Genomic DNA, 11,349 nt, shown 5'->3' on the forward strand with positions numbered 1-11,349 from the left:
CACACAATTGACTAATGCTCAACAAATTATGCTTCAAGCCATCTACTAATAGAACATTATCAATAATATGGGAAGGATCCTTACCGACCTTACCTACGCCGATGATGCGTCCCTTTGCATTGTCGCCAAACTTCACGTACCCTCCATCCTTGGGAGTGATTAAAGCAAATTTTGTGTTGTCTCCGGCCATGTGCCGTGAGCACCCGCTATCAAGGTACCACTCGTCCTTTGAAAAGGACGATCTCAAACATACCTGCAAGATAGACTAAGTAACTGACATTGGTCCCCAAATTCTGTTAGGTCCACGGGGGTTAGTGACTGGATCGCCCTTAACTACCCACACCTTTCTAATTTTTACATGTCTATTTCTAGGTGGGCAATCAAATTGAATATGACCGATTTTCTTGCATTTGAAACATTTCATTCTACACTTAGGATCTTTAGGTGGGATTTGAGATTTTGATTCACGTGTGAAATGTCCCAAGTAAAAATTAAGTCGTCTAACATTCTCAATGCCATTAAAACCAAGACCCTCTTTATTGACTCTATGAGTCTAACCTTGTTTTGATAATGACAAATCACTTGGTATTTGACCTGTACAATTGAGTTTGTGTCATTATGATCATGATTTAGAATGCATGAACGGTGATCTTGATGTGGAAGCCATGAGGAATCTAAAATACACATCACTTGGTTCAATCCATGGATCTAGAAGAATAAAAGGATAGAGAAGCAAGCTTCAACTTCTTGATAGTCAATGGGAATGGGTAATTAGAATTAAATATATTTACATGTCATATGATATATTTTGAAGCTCAAATATACTTTAGGACTCATGCATTCATGAAAAATTCATTTACATTAGTCCAGGTTGAACAAATTTTTTGAGGCAAATTTTAGAGGCCTCGTCAACAAACCTAATGGCCTCATCTACAAACGTATGAAGGCCACTCACCGATGAATAGTGTTGTCTCATCGACGAACAAATACCGAGAACCTAAAAAATTCAAACACTGCTCTCATCAACGAACGAGTGTTATACACTCGTTAACAAACTTACCCACTCGTCGACGAAGATGGGCATGTTGATTCACATTTCTGCGTCACACGGATGAAAACTCTTATTTTAAATTTGATCCAATGACCAGGATTAAATCTAGGGCCAATAACACTTATGAAACTAAGCTAAGAACCCTAGTGCCTCACTTTTTGCATATTATTGGGAGCCTTGAATGTATAGATATCTCTGGAAAGCATTGAACACATTGCTAAGCCCTTGCCTCCAATTTCAAAGCATTCACATCAAATCTAAGCTTGGGTTACGTTGATTTTCAAAAGACATTCTTGTGAATATTGCGCAAACAACGTGGGTATTAAAGTTTGGTGATAAAACTTCTTGTTAGTTTATTATCAAAAAATTTTTTTCAAACGTATTCTTGAATATTTTTATTTGAGAGATTGATCTTGATTTGTTATATATAATTTTGTGAAAGATCATTATTTAGGAAAAAAAAATTTGGGAACAATATTCTAAAGTGTCGAAACCGTATAATATTCGAAAGTATATTTTTATTCAAAGATACCTACTTTATTTGTGCAAAAAGTATTTGAGAAATATTGTTCAAATCTTTGAAAAACTATCAAGTTTTATTGTTTACTCAAAGATTTTATCTTACAAGTTATTTGATAGCAAGAAATTAGATCTACATAATATTCAAGCCTATTTTTATAAGGATCTTATTTGATACTCTTGCATAAAGTGATTCGAAATCAAACTCCAAGATCTCCAAAGTATTTATTTATAAAAAAACTAATTTTTGGGAGATATTGCTTGAAGGGTAGATTTGTGAAGCATATAATTCGACCTATAAAAGTCATATTTTTACATACATACTGAGCTTCAAGTATTTATCATATGATTATGTGTTAGGTTTTCTATTGTGCTCACTAGCTTGTGGAGAAGTAATATTGATTTTGTACAGAATTCTAATTTTTTATTGTAATCATGGTTTGGGTTGTGAACCGGCTGAGGAGGAAGTTATGCCTCTTGTAAGTAGCGGAGTAGGAGGAAGTTGTACCTCTTGTAAGTAGCGAATTGTAAGGGAAGTTCCGTCCCAGTTAAAAGAGTAGATTATTTAGTGGAATCCTTGAGTGGGTTACTCAAGGCGAGGACGTAGGCTGGGGTAGGCCGAACCTCGTAAAATCAAGTTTGCATCTCTCTTACCGTTATCTCTATTTAAATTCCGCATAATATGTATGTGTTGATCAATTGGAGTATGTTTGAATAATTGAGCAACATTGTATGCTCGATAAAGACATTTAAAACTATGCATTGGGTTGATTAATAAAATTGATTGAAATAGTAATTGATAGCTTGCAATTTTGAAATTATCATTTACAAAATTAGAACCTAAAGGATCTAGCTTTTAAAATATACAATTCACCCCCCTCTTGAGATAACACCGTAATTCACATTTGGTATCAGAGCGGGTTTACTTAGACTTAACTGTTATTGTTGTAAAAAGATCACATGACACACATCGGTGTAACCCCATTCGATGAGGGACACTCATCCACTAGACCACCAATTTTATGCAGTATAAATTACACCTACCGGAGATGAAGGATGAGTATATATATGTTTAATGTTGATTGGAAAGTATGGAAAATAGAGTCAAAGGGAAACCATGTCCCTATGAAAGTAGTTGGTAAGATAAATGTACCCAAAACTGAAGATGAGTAAACTGAAGAAGATTGGAAATCTTGGCAAATAAATGCTACTACAATGAACTTGCTATTTTGTGCACTAGATGTAAATGAGTTTAATAGGGTGATCGCATGTAACACTGCTAAAGAGATTTGGTAAAAATTAGGACTTAATTATGAAGGTACTAAGGAATAAAAGATAGTAGGATAGACACGCTTACTAGTGAATATGAGGCATTTAAAATGACTGCTAATGATCTATTCAATCCATGTACACTAGATTCACACACATCATGAATTCTTTAAATGCTCTTGGTAAAACTTACCCTGCTTATGAGTTGATCAGGAAAATACTCAGGGGAGTGTCACCAGTTTGGGAAGCTAAGGCTACTACAATAGCTAAAGGAAGGAATCTAAAGAAGATGTTAGTTGATGAACTAATCGGATCGCTCATCACTTATGAGCTAGCAATAAACGGAAGGAAAAATGAACAAAATAAAGCAAAGAAAGTTAAAGCACTTAAGGCATCATCTAACAGCTCCAGTGAAGGAAGTGATTCAGAATCGGATGAAAATATGGCTCTTCTCACTAGGAAATTTGGAAAGTTCATGAGAAAGAACAAGAAATACACCAGAAAAAAAAATCAAGGGCTTAAAAATAGAAAAGGGAGAAACAAGTAGAAAGAAGCAAAAAGAAGATCTTCCTATGTGCTATAGCTGTAGAGAAGTTGGGTATATCAAGCCAGACTGCCCCCAACTGAAGAAAGCGTCTAAGAAGAAAAAGAAGGCACTAAAGGTTGGTTGGGATACTCACAGTACCACTAGTTTAGAATCTGAATCTACGGATGACGAGATTGCAAATCTGTGTCTGATGGCTGACGAATATCATGAGGTACAATATTTTTGTACTATTTCTTCTTTTTATTCCAGTGATTTGAAAAATGAAAACGACATGCTCTCTTTTGATGAACTACAACAAGAATATTTGTATACACTTAAAATGCTTGAGAAAATGAATAAGAAAAATTCTGCTTTGAAGTTAACATTAAAGGAACTTTCAAAGTCAGTAGAAAGTCAAAATGAATCTCATGTATCCTCATTAAGAGACAAGGATTTGAAAGTTAAAGAGTTAGAAAGGGATTTAAAAGATAAATCTAAGATTATCTATAAATTTACAGAAGGACAAACAAATTTTGAAAAACTCCTTGGAATTCAAAGAAACTCCCTAGAAAAGGAAGGTCTTGGTTATAATGGAAAGGATAACCTAAAATAACGACATCTTCACAAGGGATATTTTGTAAGAGTGTCAAAATAATATGTTCCAACTAAAGACTAATATAAAAATATTACATGTTTTGTTGACCTTATAGGTCACGTCCGGTTTTGATAATGACAAATACCTGTTATATCTAATGGGTGTTTGAGATTATGTGCAGGAACTCAAATTGACAGATCTCAATGCACAAAGAGCAAGTAAAGATTGAAGACCCAATTACTTTGTGTTATAATATATAATTCATTTGTGTAATTGGTCTATAATAGTAACTAAGGCTCTGGTTTGTAATAAGCTCACACACATCACATGCATGATAATACGTAAGCTCAAACGAACCGTGAGTGAGAAATGACCTTAGAAAGACCTTACGGTTCTCCCTTCGGTCGACCGACATTGGACTTTTTCGGTGTCTTAAAATTGGACCCCAAGTGACTCTAGGATACACACATTTGCACATATGTTTGTTAGGCACTTCATTAGGGTTTGTATGTCTCAAAACAGGACCGAAATACACACTTGGTGCACTTTTGGTCGACCGAACCAGGCAGTTCATTCTGCCCTGGTCGACCAAACCAAGCCTAGGTCAACAATTGACCAATGCCCTGGTTGACCGAACCAGGTAGTTCAAAAAGCCCTGATCGACCGAAACTCCCGGGGGTCAAAAGTTTGACCATCTGGTCGACCGAGACAAAAATGAACTCCAACTGCCTGGTCGATCGAGGGTTCTCGGGAAAAATCCCAGTGATCTGGTCGACGGAACCAGCTAGTTCAAAATGGCTTAGTCGACCGAACCTCGAAAAATTGAGAAATCGCCCTCTCTTGGTCGACCGAGCCCTCAGTTATAAATTCCTCTCATCGACCGAACCATTTGAGTCCTGGTTGACCGAAACTGTTCTGGTCGACCGGAACTCTCAGGTTGCCCTAATTTTTACCATCGTTAAATATTTTTTAAACAGGGTTAAAATATTTAAAAGGTCATTAAACTTTCCTAATTATTCCCAATAGGTTCCTAACGGATATATTTCAAGGGGTGTCCACAAATACCCTCTCATTTGGAATAATTAGTAGGGGATTAAAAATATTGATTAAGAGAAATTCTCTAAAAATCCCAAAACCTATAATACTCATATCCAATCCCCATTTACTCATGCTAACCTTCTTCGATCTTTTAAATCCTCTGTAAGTTGATTGAGTGTTTATATTTAATAGGTTCGCTCTCCCATTCATATTTGATTGATTTATTTTCATTGAGAGCTAAACCTAAGTATTCTTAGGAGACTTTGTTAATAAGTCTATCCTAAGAAGACTTTCATTTGATCTTCTAAGATTGCACCTTCATTGCAACATCTTGAGAAGATTGTATTTGTTTTTGGTTGCAAAATATTTTCAAAATGCTTTCAAATATCTAGTGTGTTTTATCTTGATAAATCTTCGAAGAGATATTTGTTTGTGTGAGAAAAATCTTTGTTACAATATTTATTGATTTATATCTTTAGTTGAATACAAAGATTAAATTATTTTTGCAAACCAAACTTATACATTGCTAAAGCTTCATATATATATATATATATATATATATATATATATATATATAGTTTGGTTAATATCTTTGTTTGAGCACTTAGATTGAGTACATCTTGTGATACAAAGATTGTAGTGTTCGCACTCTCACGCACTGATTACAACGATAGTAAATCTATTTGAGAGTAGGCATCTTAAACCACACTGAGCTTACATAATAAATCATATTGTGGTGTCTATGATTGCGTGTATTTGGGTACATATTTGCTGTACACGAAAGCACAATCAATGTACCATTTGATTGTAATACACATCTGTTGTATTTCCAGGCACGGGCCTGTAGAGGGAGACTAGCCCTGGAATAGTCCCGGATTGGCTTAGACCCGGTTAGGAAAGCTAGGTGCGTCATCCTGTTAAGGCGTGTAGGTTGAGGTCAGCCCCGCTAATTGACCTGGTTAAGGTTGATGTCAGCCCTGTGTTAATTTGACTTGGTTGTAAATAGTGCTTGCGAGCTAAAGGTAGGGACGTAGGCACCGTTGGCCAAACCCTAATAACATATCATGTGTTTGTTTACATTTCTGCATTTTACTTTCACAGCACATGTATGTTATGGGTGAATGATGCGTATGACTTAATTTCTACATTATATTTATCTACGCATTTGGATATTGCATAGACTGACCCTAGGTTGTGTATATACTGTTGTTGAATAGATTAACCTAGGAGAAAAAGTTTTTAAATTCCAATTCACCCCCACTCTTGGGAATATACCAATTCTAACAATTGGTATCAGAGCCTTATTGCACTTGATTTAAACGTTTTTGCAAAAAGATCGCAATGACTCACATTGGTGTATCCCCATTCTGCGAGGGACAGTCACTTTCCAGTCCTCCAATATTTTGTGGTGTCAACTATACCACGTGGAAAGTTAGAATGACCATATTTTTGAAATCTATGGACTGGAGGGTCTGGCTTGTGACTGCTAAAGGAAGATGTGCACAAATAAATTAAAAATATTTTAATATGATTAATTCTAATGCCATGGATTTATTGCACTGTGCTTTAGAGACTAATATTTTTGTTGAGATTGTGGCATGTAGTAGTGCACAGGATATCTGGGATGAACTCAAAAGTAAATATGGAGAATCCCAAGAGAATGAGACCACCACTCGGGAAGTGGAAAATAATAGGGCAATTGCAGTAACATCCGGTGAGGTATATGTTCCTATCTTTGCCTCCGTAGATGATTTTATTGATGAATGTTGTGATGTACCTAATGCTAAATCATCTGTTGAATATTGTGATAATTTTGTTATTAATGCACTTGATGATTCTCATGTTGAATACTGGAATATATCATGCAATGAATCATCTGATTGCCCTAGTGATAACTATGCTATTAGCTCATGCAATAATCCCTGTGATGCATGCTGTAATGACTCGTGCCAAATCCTGTGATATATTGTATGATGAGTCATCTATTGAATATGATGATAATACTATGTGCATTGATTTATATGAATGGTATAGTGATAAACTTTGTGATGAATCATGTATTGAATTTTACAATGAAAGCATGCTCTCACATATGGAACTAGAAAAGACCTCATTTAAAATGCATAGAGTTCTAGTTAAGATATCAAAGAAGAAAACATTTTTGAAAAATAAAAATGAAAAGGTGGCAAAGCACTTAAATGATTTGAAAAAAAATATCAGGCCACTCTAGAAAGAAGAAAAATTGAGAAGGTTTTCAAAATTATCTACTTAGAAAGAAAAACCAAAGACTATCCTGAAATGATCTTCAAACCCACTTGTGAAAAGGATAACAATGATAAACCCTTGGAAGCTAAAAGGAAAAATATTTTCATAAAGGGTTCATGTTCTGTTTATCATACCCACAGTAATTCCTCAATGAGTAAAACTAGAATTTATAAGCATAATCTTTCACGCATATATAAAGTTTGCTTATATTGTATAAGAAAAGGGCACGTTTGGTTCAATTGTCTACTTAGATGTGCTAGAGGCTTAGACAAAGAAATGATATGGGTTATCATGAGAGCAAACCCCGTAGGTCCTAAGGAAAAATGGATTTAAATTAATACTATTTAATATTTCCTTAATTCCTAGGCTTAGGTTTAGGGGGTTGTGATGACTGTACGTTTTGGGAAGTGACTTAGGTGTAAAATGTAGAAGCTTTGTATACACATCCACTTCCTAATGGACAAGACTTCTATTCCTGATATTTAATTAAAAATGCTTAACCCATGCTAACATGAAAATCACAAGTTTAAGCATATTGTTGTCCATTGCACAAAATTGAGTGTTAGGGTTCCATCTTATATCATATATTACTATACCCTAAACTCAAATTTGGATATGAAAAGCCTAAATCAAAATCAAGTCATCACTTTAAGCTGAAAGCACTATTGATCATAAATGACTAATATATATTAAGTGCTTCTCATAGCTATAACCAAATTAGAGGCATCCACTAGGGGATTGGACCCTTTGAGCTTAAATTGTAAATCCTTTAATTTGGTTTAGTCCCTCCATAGGAAATATGTACCAAACAACGATCATATCAGGTATAGATTCATCCTTTCTCTGGTTTGTATTCTTGTTCCAAATTGTGATAATACCTAAAGGATACTTTCCAATCACCAAAGAGCATTGTTCACAACATTCACAAATCCTATATGCTCTTTGCCCAGGCATGGACATGATTACTAAGCACGAAAATATTTTTGACAAATGTCCTACTTTTGAATACTCTCTTGAACTTAAATAAAATGTTTAATCTTTAAGAGTATTCATTCTTTACTTCTCACATATAAGCTCTCAAAACGTTAAGTCATATCTTTTAGAACTTTATGTACTTAGAAATGAGTTAAATGGCTAAAATTATTTGCACTATGTTTCAGATCTAGATTATGAAATGAAGGTTGAATGAAACCTATGCATGATCAATTAAATTTTATAGTCATTCTAACTCATGCCTCTCACACATGTATTAGATTCATAAGAAAAAAGGCAGACATAGGCTTAGTACACATAAAAAAATATCTATTATGACTATTTGGTCCTCTAAGCTTATTCACCTAAAGCCAAGCATATATCATCAAAAATCTTAAAACACTTGGCTAAAGAACTAGAAAGTGAAAAAGACATAAATTGAATAAGTGCATAACTCAGGTGGAGCATTTATCCTTCATATCTATATAAATGAAAATGCTCTCATATTCTCATATCAATTTATGTCTTTGTGCCTTAATGAATAACGATACTATACTAAACTCATAACTATCCACTGTTGTGTATTTTTTATACTATATATTGATGGATAGTGATTTGTGATTATCTAGTATTGTAAACTGTTATTGAATATGTTGTTTGATAATACTAGATTGCATGGAACGCCATCTGCAAAGCTGTTGTAGAAACTTATTTACTTGCATGCTTGTATGGAACACTAACTGCATAGCTGATGTAGTATGTTATGTATTGCATGCTGGTAGCATATATAGGTTCTTGCATGCTTAAACTGAAATATTTTGAATTGATTGCTTGAATCTATCAAGTTTTGGTATTTGAAAATTTGGGAAATGTTCGATTTACAAACTGCTGCCAAAATTTTGACAGGATTTTCCCAAACCAAAACCTCGTGTTGAGGATGATTATGATAGTAAAAATGTTAAAATGTTTTTGAAAAGACGAGTGAAAAATTAAATAGAAATATCACATTTTCATCCTTGCATAATCATCACATACTTAGGGGAGCTCAGCTCCATCCCTATAGGAAGCACATAAATGACTTATATGCATCACTTTTGTCTATGGAAATATTGAGGCTCTTCTAAAATCCCTGAACATTATATCTTGTGTTTAAAGCCTTATATTTTTATATGGAATGTTTTTGGGTCTTGACTATATTGCATGCCTTAATGTATATTCTTTGATGCATCTATGGTCTATAGGGACAATTATACTAATCAAGTGAAAAATGCAATTGACAAATACTCACTATAGTTTATTTTAAAGATGTGAATTGATGGCTTATACTATTGAGCATAATGAAACTAATCTTTGGTTAGTATAAGTAGCTAAAGAATCTAAGAACATACTCCAATTGATAGGGGGAGCATTTAAAATTAAATGACTACCCTGTTTTGCTTACCTATATGTTTTGCTTAGATCTTGAATGAATTCATTGTGGCATGGAATTGAATGAAAAGATTTTATTGAAAATCAAAATCTGAAGCATGTTTATATTGCTACAACTGTTTGTACTTGCCATATGATCTTGCATGTGATTGTTGAACTCTTAGGATCATTATGGTTTTAGTTTTATGGTTATCTTTAGTATGTGCTTTATTAACAAACCAGAAAATTTGTTGCTTGCTTGCTTTAAATTAAAATCTTATTTCTTCCAGCAAGCAACCCCCCAGCACTATTTTGCAAACATTAAGAAGAGGATGTATATTACAATTATATACGTATATATATTTATCTACATGAACTTTTGGCAAGATCAAATTTCAAAACAAATTCTTTTTCCTCTTGCCTCATTATTATTATATACATACATGTATTTCAAAATTGCATAACTTTGAGTATAGTCTTAATTGACTATCATACTTTTAAAATGAAATGCAATATGTCATGCATATGCGTTGAGTGATCAATATTTGTTGCATGTTAAATTTATTTGATAGGATGAGTATATAAGAAATGCACTTAAGAGAACATCATCCTTGAGCTTAATTCAAGTAAGCGTGCATGCAAATATACATGGGAATTTTGGTCCCAATCTTGGAATAAATTAGTAAGAACTTAATGCCTAAAATCTCTTGCATGCCAAGTAATACTAAGAGGAATGAACATATGATGGATGTGCTTAAATGAAATTCATTCTTGAGTGTTAACGCACTTATGTATGCCTAAGACTATATCGGGGAGTTTAAGCCCCATCCTTGAGAAGAGAATTATAACTCACCAAGCTCAGTGGACCTATACTATTAGTTCGGCTCATACTATTAAATGGTTCTACTTTGTGAGTCTGATTTGTTCCATTACTTATACTGTGTTAAAAACCTAATGAACTCTCATAATTAATGTTAGTATAAGTAGCTAACAGGTCTAATGCATAGTAAGAGGCTTCTTAGATGTTTCATAGTTTGCATACATTTAGGGGGAGCTCTCTAGTAAAAAGTTTACAAGTCTTAGCAACTAATACTACTGTTGATATGTCTTCTTGTATGAGACTTTGAGCATATTGATTATTGCTTGTGTGCACATTCTTATATCTATAACATGATCATATTGGACTTAATGCGTATTGATTATGACTTGTGATGGCCACTTCCTTTGTCCACTTCATGATGATATTGAAATTTATATTTGATTGTTGGACCATACTAAACTATTTGAGTAGTCGTGGATAAACTGTTAGGATTTATAAACTTAAGCAGGTTGGTATTTATACAAGAATCGTTTTGGAAAGTCCTATTTTCAAACGGTACTCTGCCGAAATTTTTCTGAAAAATTTTCCAAAACTTATAATGTATAAATATTACACTCACCCATTGCCTAGAGTCTTTTAACTCTTATGGCCCTTTTTAGTGTTGCCAAAAGGGGGAGATGGAGAGGCAAAAATTGGGTTAAAATTTAATTTCCCTTAATGCATATTGAGAGGGGAAGCCTTCTTAGGCTTACACCCATATTTTTGCTAGGTGCATTTGTCATCATCAAAAAGGGGGAGAATGTTGACCTTATAGGTCACACCCGGTTTTGATAATGACAAACACCTGTTATATCTAATGGGTATTTAAGATTATGTGTAGGAACTCA

The sequence above is a fragment of the Malania oleifera genome, chromosome 4 (genome assembly GCF_029873635.1).
Source record: "Malania oleifera isolate guangnan ecotype guangnan chromosome 4, ASM2987363v1, whole genome shotgun sequence".
Taxonomy (NCBI): Eukaryota; Viridiplantae; Streptophyta; class Magnoliopsida; order Santalales; family Ximeniaceae; genus Malania; species Malania oleifera.